We start from the raw sequence: 15030 nt of genomic DNA on the forward strand, positions 1-15030 counted from the left end.
ACTTCTAGCACTTCAAACATTGATAGAGAAAAAGAGTAGAAAAGGAACAACAAAGAAGGAATAGGTAAGATAGAAACTCAAGAGACAGAGACTAAGAGGAAGAAAAATTTAACAATGAAGGGAAAAAAAAAGATGTGATGTAAAGACGAGACAAGGAGATGGTACGGAAGAAGAGAGAGAGATTTGACAAGTGGGACCCATCCTAAAACACTTGTCAAGCATAGCATATGCACTCACCCAACTTTTGTTGGTTGAGTCTCCCATCAAATAAAGAGCATGTTTGGATTAGTAAAAAAAAAAATACTTTTTATTTGGATGAACTTATTTTATAATTAAATAGTTACATATTTGTATAAAAGTGTTAGAAACTTAAAAAAAATTATTGCAGTGTTTGATAAACAAGTATTTGTTATAAGCACCTAATTTTTTTATCATGCTTGAATTTTTTCTCATTCATATCACCAATACCTCACTTCTCACTCCATCTTACCTCGTGTCCCTACCCCACTTTTCTTTGTCCCCATATTTGTCCCTCACACTTTGTCCCCACTCTACTTTCTCTTATCCATCGTGCTTGTCCTCATGCTTGTCCCCACTCACAACCCCTCACATGTCTCCTCCTTCGTAAAAAGATCAGCCATGAACACCCCACATGTGGTCTCGGATTCCAGCTTCAAAAACAGTCCAAAAAACCAGTCAAAATCCAGTCACCAACACCACCTAAGAACACCATTCAAACCAGCAGTTTCAGTCATAGTAAATCCAGCCAAAAACTCTATTAAAACAATCGAAATTGCAACTTTTCCCCACGAATCAACTCCTTTAACACCCAAAATCCATCTGAAAAAATAGTTGAAATCACCACCATATAAAGCTCAAAAAATCAGCCGAATACAACCATAAAATAGCATCAAACGCCAGCAAATTCCAGCCCCAAAGCAATAAAAAATGCAGCACCATTAGCCCTCTAAAATACACCCATAAACGCGGCAAAGGTCCAACTTTGTCTTCCCGTTCAGTCTAGTCCGAGGTCGCCGCCAAGGTCGTAGTTCGTAGATCTGTTCGTGGTTCCAACAAAGTTTTCAATCATGGGTCTAGTGTTGTTGTAATAGCTGCTATTTGAACTTTATATAGTTTCTCTATGTATTGCAAATCTGAAATTACTTCACTCAAGGTCCATTTCTACTTTTGATATTTATTTCGTGCATGGCGTGATGTTTAATGTTGTTGAGCTTACACTACTGGTGCACTGTTTATATGTTTATGGTTTGATTTGTTCTTAGATTGAAAAACTATTGTGATGCTATACTGATTTTCAGTTTCTCTCTTTATTAGCTTTACAACTGCAATCTAGTGGTAATCGTTATGGCTTTGGATTCAATTTGTGTGTTTCTAGTTATTTGTTAAATAAATCAGGTGAATAAGGTTTCATTATAATTGAACTTGGTTTAGAATTCACGAAGATTTGTTTGGTGTTTTACTGGTGGGTAAGTGCCTTTTCTTGTAAAATTAAAGTATGTCGTGTGATTTAATTTGAAGTTGGGCCCATTTGAGTTACTCGATACAAGACTAAAATCAAATTTTAACTTACGAATACTTGCTTGGTTTTAAAAGTATGTGGGCAGAAGGAATTCAATTATGTGGGGTCCGTAGAAATGGATAACATGCTGACCCAATATTTTCATAATCTAGTCCAATTAATAACTCTAGTAATGTTGCTAGAATGTAGTGATCTCCGACTCCTTGCTTAATGTTATTTGACGTTAGACAATTAATTTCATCAATAAGATCATACTAATTTTCCACGATAATTTCATAAACATACCTCACAATTATCTCAAACTTAAGAAATGACGATTGAATGCGATAGTATGTTTTAGGCGCGCTCTTAAATCTAATATCGTGATTATGTATATGTACGCGTGACATAGTTACGATTTCAAAAAATAAAGGCAAGGTATGCGTCTGCGCAACTTTGACGAAACAATCTCAATAATAATAAAGTGTTCTTAATTGTGTACACATACGCGTGACACCAAACAAATGAATACACACACATGGTTCGTTTCAAGATAATTCCTTAATTACGAATAATCAACCAATAAAAGCGGATAGATAAAACATGAAAACCAATAAAACACAGTTTATCCAAAAATAATATAAGTCAAATATAGTTAATAAAGCGACCGTGCTAGAACCACGGGATTCGAGAAATGCCTTACACCTTCTCCCCGGTCAACAGAATTCCTTACTCGAGCTTTGTTTTCGCATACCAATAATAATATAGTCAAACTTTCTTTTGACTAGGGATTCAAATAAAAGGTGACTTAGAACACTCAAAAACTCAATTCCAAGTGGCGACTCTGTAAATAAAATATTCTGTACTCAAGTTTGTCACTTTAATTGAGAAAATTCTTTAACCCACAACAATCCATAAAATACATATATCTTTTGGGGGGTAAAAAGGGGTGTGACACTGGTAAGCAATATTTTCTGTTAAAAAGACAAAAATAGAGTAAATTGAACGACTAATAAAGAAATGATGTCATACAAATTGGAGTTAAGTATTAAACCATATGAAAGAGTATATAGAAATGGAGTAAATTGGGCAACTACACAAATCAAGAATCTATAGTACATCCTAGAAATAAATCATAGTAGTATTTAATTTTAATGGGTAAAAATTTAATACCAAGACCTGTTTATGATATTCATAATTCCAAAACTTTGAAAACACACCAGGGATTGAAATTCAACAAGAATATTATACTTACGTGGACCGGAGAGGCTTTCAAAATTAGAGTTGAAGTTGAGGAAAGTTACGGAAGAAGAGGAAGAAGAAAGCAGAGGCTGCAATTTCGGGAGAAAGAAGAAAGCAAAGGCTGCAATTTCGAATTTTTTTTCTACTGAGGGGTAATTTCGGGATTAAAAAAATATAAGGGATACGAATGTAATATCTTTGGTCAAATCAATATGGCTTTTAAGCTAATTTCGAAAAAGTTAGGTCTACCCAACTTGTTGGTTTTGGCTTTTTTTTAAAGCAAATTTTACCTTTTTTAAGCCATTTTTTTATTGCCAAATACTCAAGTTAGAAGTGATTAAAAGCTGATTTGCCCATCCAGGCTCAAAATTTCTCAAACAAATGCAAAAGCTTGTGTAACATATCATAGATATATGAGCACATAGAATCCGTAGTCTTTGACCATCATTTTGGTTACGTAGTCACCGAAAAAATAAAAGAAAAAAGAAAAAAAATTGTGAATACTATGTGAAGTATAAATGTTATATTTTGGTTTGAGGACATGTTACGATGATATTAGTTATGCTAATATTATCTTGGTACTATCTTTAATTATGAAATAACTTATTTCAAAATTAATAACCAAACAAAGAAACTAAATTTTTATGCCAAAATTATTTAACTTTATCTATCATACCAAACGACCCCTAGTGATGCCAATAATTGTAGTAAGGTCGGCATTGAACTTTTGACCTTTTTCTTTTGGTGATTCATATCTAAAACGTTTTCTTCTGTTCAATGTAACTAGAGTCTAGAATGTAGTGCCAGGATAAGACGTGCTTATTAACCCAAAAAGACAAAAAGAAAAGAAAAAAAGAAAAGAAAAGAGGAGACATGTGCCTTATCCAATCCAAAAATATCTAATTACACGTATGCTCCTTTAATATTGTCAATATATTAATATGATGTAAATTACATACACATGGTAAATAATGTTTACATTATTAAATTATTTAATTGATTATAACAACTTTCATTTTAGTTTTTGGATTATCATATTAGACTCGATAGGAATATTTTATCTATTGTTGTAGTCTAAATTCTATTTGACAATATCAATGAACATTACTTATTAAACCCTTAAGTATAGCAATATTTTTGGAGACTCTAGCACGATTTATGTTAACAACAATGCAACTTAAACACTTCAATTCATGCGAACAAAGATCAACTTAAATCTCTGTTGATTTAAGCATAGCAATAATACGAAGCAAAAGGAAACAGAACCTACTTGATTCAGTAACAACAAAACAAGCATTAAGGTTGAAAGTTGAAACACATCCTTGGCAGTCCCTGCTAAAACTCTCAGATATAAAGCGAGAGTTTATACTTACCAAATAATAGATATATCAATTGATTCTGCATATTTGTTTTGCTAATATTTACTTTTCACCACTTCCAAAAATCCTTATTGTTGTTTTAACAAAGATACATTATTTTTTCAAAACTCACACGTTTGAGTCACTTCCAAATGTGCTCACGCAAGAACAAAAATTAAAGGAACTATAACAGCATCTCTAGATCCTCATAAAAATTCAACCAAATTTCAGAATCATATAATTCTATTAACATAGGCGTTGGGACAATTAGAGCTGAAAGCTAAGGTGAGAAAAGCAGTCTCAAGCAGCAACAGGAAAAAACCTTCATAACTGACTTATCATTATTGTCTACAATATTAAGGATAAACATTCACAGTCCATGGCATTGTGTGGGTTGATTTATATTATCTTCTTACTAGAACTATTTAGAGCTTTAGCCTTCACAAGTCTCCACATGCAACAATAATAAAATAACACTAAGAACAGTGACACAATCAGAAACAACGACCTTGTCAACCTTGTCTTCAGGCACATCCTTAATAACTTTCTGCAGACCTTTATACTTATCCTTCAATCATCAACCATGAAGAGAACCCTATAGTCCTTCTGCATCCCAACTAATTTAGGTGTTCCTGCTATATGCTGATAAAGAAGTCAGACCAATGTTTTGAATAGCGTGAGGCGACAAAAAGCGATGACGGACCGCTTCACTGAGGCGAAAAGCGTAGCGCTCGCCTTTTTTATGTGAAACGCCAATTAATACAAAAAAATAAAATATTGAATTTGCATATATAAATAACTAAAAATTCAATAACAACAGTCATATTAATAAATATATAAATTCAAAAACTCAATAGATAGAAATCAAATATTTTAATATACTGTTTATAGAGAGAAATTAATTGTAATTAAAGAGAGAAAATAACAGTTAATTGTAATTGTAATTATAGAGAGAAGTTAATATGCAAGTAATTGTTTACTAAACTGAAAAAAAAAAATCAAAAGAGAGAAATAGAAGAAGAAAGAAGAGCAGAAGCGAAAACAGAGGTGAAAGAAAAGAAAGAAAGAATATTTCGGCTGGAAATCAGTTGTTGCCGGAAAGAAGAAGAAGAAGAACAAAGAAGACTTAATACCTGAAAAAGAAAAAGAAAAGAAAGAAGAAAGAAGAGAGGCTTACTGCCGGAAAAGACGCCGGAAAAACAGAGGCTTACTGCCGGAAAAAAACAGAAAGAGAAAAGAAGAAGAAAAGAAGAAAAGAAGAAGAAAGAGGTACCTGGGAGTCGAGAAAACCCTAATTTTTATTTAAGCCTTCTTTTTTTCAAAAAACAACGCCTCTGTCGCCTCGCCGGCGCTTTTTAAAAACGCATCGCAACAGACCAAAAAAAAGTCTGAGCCTCGCTTCGCGTCGCTACTCGCTATTAGTGACGTAGCGAGCGCTATTTACAACACTGAGTCAGACATAGCCATTAAATCTAGGCAATTAACACCTGTATTTTCAAGATATAGGCAATTGAGTTGGCTTGAATTAAGGATGAATTAAGGAAAAACAGAGCTGAATTGAATTGTTTGTCAATAAAATTCAAGTAGGAAAGGAAAACACTGAATGACGAACTCCTTAGAACAACTTAAGGTACCACAAAAACCTGTAGCACAACTTTTGAAGTCAATGCTCAGAAGTCTCCAGAATACCAGCGACTTCAACATTAAATCAATTTCCATCAGTAAATATACAAATTGTATACATTTTTTTGGCTATTATTTTTATAGCGGCTATATAGTGTCATTTTCTCATTGAAAACTGGCACATAAGCGGATATTTTCAAGGTCAAAATTTTAGAAGACATTATCTAAAAATAAAGAATTAAAGTGATAATTTGTGTAATCCAATAAAAGGAGAGGAAACATTTTGCTTCATGAATCAGAGTTGGGTAACACCGTTAGTTTTTGAACATTTTGTGTTAGTGAATAGACTAAAGGTGCTTCACTTTAGCATACTTAAGGGACTAAATATGCCCGGGGTTATATTTGAGGGACCAAAATAGACCTACCCTCAAAGATAAGGGACAATATTGGTCAAAAACTCTACAGGTGACTTCATATTCAATGTTCGTCATTTTCATCTGTAACACAATATGTTACATGTGAAATCACATAATCACCTGTGATTCAAAATATATAGAGCTCCGCACAAATTTGATGCCAAGTTAATTACTCTAGCTTCAGGTCTAGCTCTTTTAGCAAAAAACTTTCACCTGTCTATGATTTTTTTTTCCTTGCTCTCATAAATATAATATTTCCTTCACATTTTAGTACTAAAAGTCAGGAGATGCTGCTAAAGCCCTTTTACGTAGTAGAAACTAAAGCTTCTAGTGAATCACCGTCAAAGTCAGGCCTAAGGCTTGATAAAGTAGGTTATCATAAGACTAAGAAAATCCAAACAATGTGACATAAAAAGAAATTTCAGCACCATGATAGTGAACTGATTTGAGTAATCACTAAATTGATTGGGACTTTTAAACTTGTTAACCTACTCCACACCTTCACAACTATCTTTGCAGCAAGTTTTGTCGGTAAAGCTCTGCAAGACTATGTTGCCAAATCCAATGATAAAGCATCCCATATACCATCAGAGCCTATTATAAGCCTTCCCCAGCATTTGACGCTACTAAAAGAAGAAAGCAATATCTCTTTTAGGAAGCTGGTACTCCTGTTCCAAGCACCATTGCTCTCTTCTTCTCTTATTCTGATTCACTCTCTTTAATTTGTTTTTCACTTTCTACAGTTGACTAATTCATTCAAAAGCATCAACCACTAACATTATCTACAGAGATGATGAGAAAACCAAGTATACCACAAAGAGAACCTTTTTTTTTGTTGATAATATACACAAGAGAACCTGTCCTAGTTAATAAACATTAACATGAGATAAAAGATACTTGAAGGTCCTAAAAGCATGTATCTAGAGAGTTGTCATTGTTTCTTCTTTAAAGATTTAGGTAGTCAATCCGTAGTATGACAAGAGTGAGTTGCTCTAGTGGTGAGCACCATCCACTTCCAACCAAGAGGTTGTGAGTTCGAGTCACCCCAAGAGTAAGGTGGGGAGTTCTTGGAGGGAGGGAGTGAAGGTCTATCGGAAACAGCCTCTCTACCCCCAGGGAGGGAGGGAGTGAAGGTTTATCGGAAACAGCCTCTCTATCCCAGGGTAGGGGTAAGGTCTGCGTACACACTACCCTCCTCATACCCCACTAGTGAGATTATACTGGGTTGTTGTTGTTGTTGTTGTAGTCAATCCGTAGTATCTTTGTATGTAGATTTGTGATCTAAAAGCTTGTAACTTTTGTCAAACTATTTATAATTTAGTACATTTTTGAAGTGGTGATAAGTTACATCTAATTTTTGTTGTTGATAAAAAGTTAAACAAATAGTAGTAACACTGCAATAGAGATATACTTGAAGCAAATGGAATATTTTTCAAAGAATTATTTCTTTAACACTGGCACATAACAAATAACACACTATATAATTTACTAATTTTGTAGAAGTAAATAATGTACCTTTTGACTCAGTGGATGATGGATGTGTATGTTGCAGAATACCTATGGAAACAGAAAAGGAAAAAAAATAACTCGTTTCAGTCATATGGTCAAACGCCTTGAGTGCACCAAAATTCTTCTACGTTCCATTGCTACTTTTGGAAAATATTCACTCATGTGTGGAATATACAAAGAAATATGAAAAACTTGATAAGCAGAAAGAATCCAATATCAGTAATCTCGAAGAAAATAGAATCACAATTCTACTGCCAAGTTCATCATCGAAGAACCCATTTACTCTCCAAACAATCAACACACACCAGAAACAACAGTATATCACAAACATGCATATTTTAATATTATAGAAGAGCTGGTATCATCCGTAAATTCTACACCCCAACTGAACATTGCATACTTTACTCAAAAAATATTTACAATCAGATTTTGAGAGAAACAGAGACGAATTGTAACCAAATGGAGAAACTTTAGACGGAAACCAAGTGAAGGCCAAGAAGCAGCATAATAGAAATGAAGAATGTAGGAAGAAGTAAATACCTTTCAGCACTTTTTCGAGGGAGGAATTTTTATTTCCATCCCATGCTTATGCTTGTGGTAGGAAGTATTGCCTGTGTTGTGTGGCGGTCCTCTCCTTCCTCTATACCGATGAGTATTATTTTATGTTTGCTTCCCGCTGCAACGTCCATGGTAATGGATGCCATCTGTGGGTTGATCACATTATCTTTGTCCATAAAAGACAAAACAAATAGCTTTTCTATATTGCATCCTGATTCTTAGTAAACATCTTTTTCATTTGAATATTGAATATCTTGCCAGACAGTTATTTGGACGTTCGCAAGGGGCAAAATTTGCTTCTAGAAGGATGACATTAGTTATTATGTATCAAAAGACGGTCATCTTGCAGTAGCTACTTGTTTGTGGCTTTTTGAAGTTTAAGAGCAATACGTACCTCACATTACATATATCATAAATCTCTTACGGAGTGAGAAGTAACATTTTTGCTGCAGGATCGTCTGAAATCAAGTTGAGCCTATGAAAATTCAGGCTCGCGTGCAATATATCAAATGATAGATATAGAAATGACACACAAAAACTGCGTAAGTGTTCATTACTGTTGTTCGTATAATGAGCTAAGCAAGAAATTGGGACCTCTATGCCCTTCTAGAAGAAGACAAATTTCAGACGGAAACAGAAAGAGTGCTGGGAATGTGGAAATTGAAAGAAGGAAAGTAAAAACATCAAGAATCTATAGAAACGCTTTAAATAAAAAGGACACATCCATTTTTTACCGTTGGTTTTTACTCACTTTGCTCTGTAATGTGTTCATGTTTTCACTCTCTTCCCCTATTTCTCTCAAACAAAGCCAAACATCCAAGGAGATATTTTTGCAGTTCATACGATGTGTTATCTTTTTTGAACTCCTGAGAGTAAAAGCACCATTCACGACTTCTAAAAGTTTTAAGAGAAGAAGACACATGTAACGTATTGACCTAAGCCTCTATCTAAGAAAAATAACAATATTGCATTTGTGATGGGTGAAAAATAGATCATATTAAACTGGAAACAGTTGTGTCGATGAATCTTGTAGTATTTTACCTGGGTACTATAAGCTGGGTGGATCGATGACAGTTAGTGCAGTAAAACTATCTCCGTGAAGTAGTTCTTGTAAAGATCTGCTTGCAATCTTGAACAGGCTAAGAAACAGAACTGCTAGTTCTCATTTGGTAGTGCGAGTTCAGCTTCTATGTGAAATATTTGGCCTCATAAAATTTAGGAACGTCAAATCTTCATTTTTTTGTGATTACAAAAAGCAATTAAAAATTCAGAGGAATACATATAAATTTTTATTGTTCTTACAGGCATAATCATTCACCTAGTGAAGCTGACTTTTCCGATCCGATCGACAGTTCATTTTGATCTCTCAGTTGCTATTCTCTTAAATTTCTCTACCGAGTGAGTTCTTTCCCTCATTTAGCCCCTGATTTGAAGGTGGACATAGAGAATTTTGTTTTGTTTTCCTGTTGATAATTATCAATAGCTAAGTAGCATCATGTTTAACAAAGGGAAATCTAGCAACAACACATAAATGAAAGATACCAACCTTGATCTAACAGTCTCGTCAGCTCTAAGCCCAATAGGTTCCAAGAAATGAAATAGTCTCGTCAGCTCTAACAGTTTTAGATTCAAAGCACCAAGAGCAGCCAACATAGCCCAATGGGTATGCATTATATATTGCTTGAAATGCCAAAATCAGCAAAATCCGAACATGGGAAGATGAAATAGAGACGAAAGAGAGACGGAAGAAGGCGATGAACAGATAGCAAGCAAGAAAGAAATCCATAAAACAGGAGGTCATAGACATACATAAGCAGCATATGCCACAGAGAAGCTGGAATCAAAATGGAGAAATTTGAATAAAAAATCAGAAGCGAAAGCGATAAATATTAGGAGGAAAAATTGAAAGAGGATTCATGTCATCGGAAAAGAGCAGCAGCTCATACGGGTTAATGAAAAGTCTAAATTACCCTCAGTTTTATTTAAATGACATGAAGCAGACACGTCGAAACTCCCAGCTCTTCTATAACATTAATAGATGTGCATGGCCCGTGAACAACACGGGCCCAACAATTTAATCTGGAATTTACTCAACCAATGCTAAGATAAAAAGTTTCTTTTTCAGATGCTAACAACATGTTCTCCTCTAAGCCAGCAAGATAAATCTGAATATATACTTCACAACAGAAAAGGACTCATTTTTCTTTCAAAACAGCTCTTGTTCCTGTCAAGTCAAACTGTCCATATGATGCATAAGGGAATTTGCTTCCGCGTCTTCTTCAACATTCTATCCTTGCCTTGAACCTGCAAACTGTCAAGTAGCTCCTTAAAATTTTGTGGCATCACCCAATGCACCCCAAAATATATTTAGAAATAGAGTCCATATTATCCAAGTGTGTTTGCAATGCAGAAGCAAGTGGCTTATTATTTCAGTGTCAAATTCTCACAAAAAAGCATCTATTGCATAAGTTATACTCTCTCCTCTGCAAGTTAAGACATGCGCCACGCGCGGCAATCTACCAAAAACATACAATCTTAGATGGCGCTTTAGTTCTCCACAGCATTTTCCAAGGCCAGTGAATTTCAGAATCACCTACTTATTTTCTCAGTACTTCATAACAGCATTTCACAGAGACATTTACATTCTTGCTTGCTGACCATAACATGGAACCTCCTTGCCTTCTTCAACTGCTATAACATGTAATAGCTACATGAAATCACCAACTTCATCCATGTCACTAATTACAAGCCAGTGATGAAAGTAGTTATAAACATTTTAGGAGATTGAATTTCATGTAGGACGTAGTCAAAATAGTCATTGCTAAGATAAAAAGTCTCTTCTTCAGATGAACATTAGTCATTAATTAAAGCCTATGATGAAAGTACTTCTTATGAACATTTCAGGAAATTAGAATTTCATGTTAAATTTTTCTTCAATTGCAGTCTTTAAATGCAGCTGTCCATCTTCAAAGACAAATTTTGTGAATATTTTATCTCAGGCATAACACTCATGTATATATGTGTTCAATGGAGGAGTTTGCCTTGGCAGTTTCAAGCTCGTGCTGACATTCAAGAGCTATATAAGCAAGCTACTCTTATATCACGGACAACGATGTTGTCAACACACAATAGCAGCTCTGAATAACTTTTTGCTGGTACAATCACTCTGTTGTGGACTTAGAATAAACGTGATTGGAAGCGATGATTTAAGCCTCTTTCTTCTTCTTCTTCTTATATGGCGTTTAAAGAGCGTGACCGTTCTTGCGCCAACATATATATACATCCAATGGCATAGAGTGATGTGCCAGCATGAACCGCTTAGTCTCAAAGAGTTCAATCTCCTTACGCGCGCCATTGATGACACTTTGCTCTCCTTTTATTCTTCATTGGGGTTAAGCTCCCTTACCGAGGCTCTTCAACAAGTTAATAATTTTGGTTTGACAAATGCTATTGGGAAAAACATAACCTTCCCAGGCAGGAAGGGTGTCACACATAATCACCAAAATGCATGATAATACCTATCAAAAGCTACTGCTTATCAAGTCAGATCAACAAATAAAGTTTCCATAAAAGGGGACAATATATTGTGAAAGGAACTAAGTGTCAAGATTACCCACAGTGCTGTAAACACTGCTTGGAGGAGAACATCAACAATAAAACCAGCCAACATTTCAAACACAAATTATTCACCAAGAGTCTAGGAATTATATTATGTTGTAATACAACAATAACAGAGTGTTTGATGCGAGAATATAAACATAGTAAGCACAACCTTGATAATTACAGTCACTTGTCTCAAACAACTCAAACGAGCGGTTGAATACAATTGGCCTCAGATATTGTATATTCTTTAATTGCAAAAATAAATAGAATTGAAATAGCTGAAATCCAGTTCAATAAAATTTGAAATCATTACTCATTTAGCAGGCTACATATTAGTATTAGCGTTACCAATTACTGGTTAAAGAAAGATAAAAGTAACAAAAAGGAGCAGTAAAACAAACTTTTGAACTATGTGAATACCTTAATGGATCCAAGATCTAGGTCAGAAATTCGGCGGATGATAACTTGGATTTCGTAAATTAGCCAAAGCTGAAGCATGTGCGATATGAGAACTCATAATATCAATAGATACTGGTAGAATCACCTGTTAACAAGGGGAAATCTAGCAATAACACATAAATGAAAGATACCATCCTTGATCTAACAGTCTCGTCAGCTCTAACCCCAATCGGTTCCGCAAACTGAAATAGTCTCGTCAGCTCTAACAGGTCTGGATTCAAAGCACCGAGAGCAACCAACATAGCCCAATGGGTAATTCATTATATATTGCTTGAAATGCCAAAATCAGCAAAATCGCAACATGGGAAGATGAAATAGAGATGATAGAGAGGCAGAAGAAGGCGATGAACAGTACGGGTGTTCAAAATCAAACGGAAACCGAAAATCAAACCGCAAAAGAGGCTTAATGGCTTATTGGTATCGGTTTAACGGTTTAACGGACGGTCTAACGTATTAAAATTTTTTTATTAACGGCTTATCGGTTTGGGGGCGGATTATTTAATTTTCTTAACGGATAATCCAATAACCCGTTAAAAATATATATATTTATCCATATTACTACTATATTTATTTTTTATCTTTTTAGTTTTAGTGGAACACCTACTTTCCCTTTAGATTTATTTCCTAATTTTTCCTTCTCCACTTGATTAACATTTAACATTTACAATAGTCCCCTTTAGAAACCTTAGCATCTAAAGTTCTAAACCCAACAGCTAGCCCTCTGGCCCCTCTCGCCTATCCCTCTAGCAAGAAATTCTCAAACAACAACCACGCACAGTCGCACACAAGCATAGCCAGCAGATCAAGGAAGAAGGAAAGAGGAAGTTAAAAAATGTAGGGGCATGCTTTGCAAGTTAAAGATTCATAATCAATTCTAATCATTTGTTTCTTCACTTCAATTGAAAATCGGGTTGATTTTCAGTTAAAGAATGTTATAACACAAGCCTGGATAATATTTGAGTTGATAAATATTTGGTTGATATTCAGTTAAAGAATAAAGTTTTTCTATATGAGTTGATAAATAGGGATAGCTTTTCCATTACTTATTAGCAGAATCTTTAATTGAATTTTCTCAAACTAACTATTGTTCTGTCTTAATTTGATCTTGTATCTTTCTGCAGATAGTTCTTTAATTTGTAGTATGGCTGAAAATATACAAAGTCATAAGGTGATGGGTGAAAGTGGAGCTTCTAAGTCAAATGCAATAAGTCAAGCTGAAATAACAGAGTCAAATATAACCATGATAAGTGCAGGTTTATTGCTTTGTGAAGCATATGTAATAGCTTTGTCTATCATGATAAGTGCAGGTTTATAGTATCACCAGATACTCATGTTAACACTCATGCTATCTGATTCTAAAGTATTCTAAACTATCCTATCTATGAGTTTGGTGAGAAGATATTCTAAAGTTCATACAATATACTACAGATATCTGATTTGCTTGTTATTTACAATTTATTTCCTGGTCAAATTTTTATGGTACTAGGGTAGAACTCATTATGACGTAAATACTTACAATTGAACTAGTTATGTTTGGTTTAGGTTGTTGAAGTATTATATTGATAGTTGATGCAAGTGTAAAACAATTCAATTTTGGTCCTTGGATATGTTTGTGCTGGTGGTATGACAATGTGGTCAGCTGTCTTTTATTTTCTTTCAGTATTGTGAGCAATACTTGTTTTTAGGGTCTAAAACATCAACTTTCTTTGTTAATTGTAGGCCTAGATTATGCAGATCCAAAGAAGAAGAGCAATTTTGTTGGTAAAGTTGTTATGGCTGCTGTGCTAACAGCACTATGCATTCTTATGCGCAAGCAGTCCCCATCTTCTAATACCCCAAGCAGTCCACATTCTTATGCATGAGACGATAACCATCCACCTGAATGTAGTTGATATATATGCATGAGAAATGTTGAATGTATGAGAAATGTTGATTGTGCTGAAGTATGTTAAATTTCAATCAACTGAAACTAAACCGATAACCGCCCGATAATAGCTAAACTGATACCAATCCGCCCGATATCTTCTCGGGTGGCTAGCGGATTAATACATTTAAAAGTCGATAACCGATAAGCCAAACCGTTAAGAGTAAATAACCGCCCGATAAGCAGCCCTAATGAACAGATAGCAAGAAGTGGCCAATGATACGTGTCTACTCAGTAACAGGGTTAAAGCCACGTTGCATGAAGTATTGCGAAAAGTCGAGAATGTCCTCAGATAAAATTAAAATGACACTTAAGCAGACATGTCGAAAAACTTGCTCTTCTATATAGTAGAAATAACAACAACTTAACAACTGTTATAAAAATATTATATTGTGGATGTCCATTCATTACTTCGCTATAGATAAGAAGATTATCCATTTAGTACTCTGTTGAATTTTATCTACAAGCAGTTGATGCAGGCATGTTGCAAGTAACTCAATGAAATAATTTGCAGTAGCATCTTATTAAACAGGTAGGTTGCAAGCAGCTCATGCAGACAGCTTACAAGCAGCTGATGCAGGCAGGTTGCAAGCAACTCAATGAAATGATTTGCAGCAGCTTCTTATTAAACAGACATGTTGCAAGCAGCTCATGCAGACAGCTTATAAGCAGCTAAAGAAAAGTCTTGCAATTGCTTCCTGAAAAATCTCGCAGCTGCTTCCTTTCTTCTTTAAATAGAGGAGTTTTTCAGTTCATTATGAACATGACTTTGAAAGTTGAATAAAATATCAATCTCCCTCTATACTTGTCTTCAGATTA

The 15030-nt window shown here is 34.7% G+C and overlaps 1 long non-coding RNA gene across 18 annotated transcripts; it reads right to left on the reverse strand.

The window, feature by feature from the left end:
• Positions 1 to 4419: 4419 nt before the first annotated feature.
• LOC107816953 (uncharacterized) lies at positions 4420 to 12788 on the reverse strand. 18 transcript variants are annotated; one of them, XR_012703071.1, is made up of 6 exons: positions 12249 to 12774; positions 9772 to 10536; positions 9267 to 9688; positions 8208 to 8683; positions 7674 to 7715; positions 4420 to 5606 (listed from the first exon to the last, which is right to left on the reverse strand). It is a non-coding gene; the product is annotated as an uncharacterized LOC107816953 (long non-coding RNA). The 18 variants fall into 18 exon arrangements; XR_012703067.1 differs by having other exon boundaries at positions 8208 to 8371; positions 8620 to 8700; positions 9772 to 12774; XR_012703065.1 differs by having other exon boundaries at positions 8208 to 8371; positions 8620 to 8683; positions 9772 to 12768.
• Positions 12789 to 15030: the final 2242 nt, after the last annotated feature.

The sequence above is a fragment of the Nicotiana tabacum genome, chromosome 19 (assembly GCF_000715075.1).
Source record: "Nicotiana tabacum cultivar K326 chromosome 19, ASM71507v2, whole genome shotgun sequence".
Lineage (NCBI taxonomy): Eukaryota > Viridiplantae > Streptophyta > Magnoliopsida > Solanales > Solanaceae > Nicotiana > Nicotiana tabacum.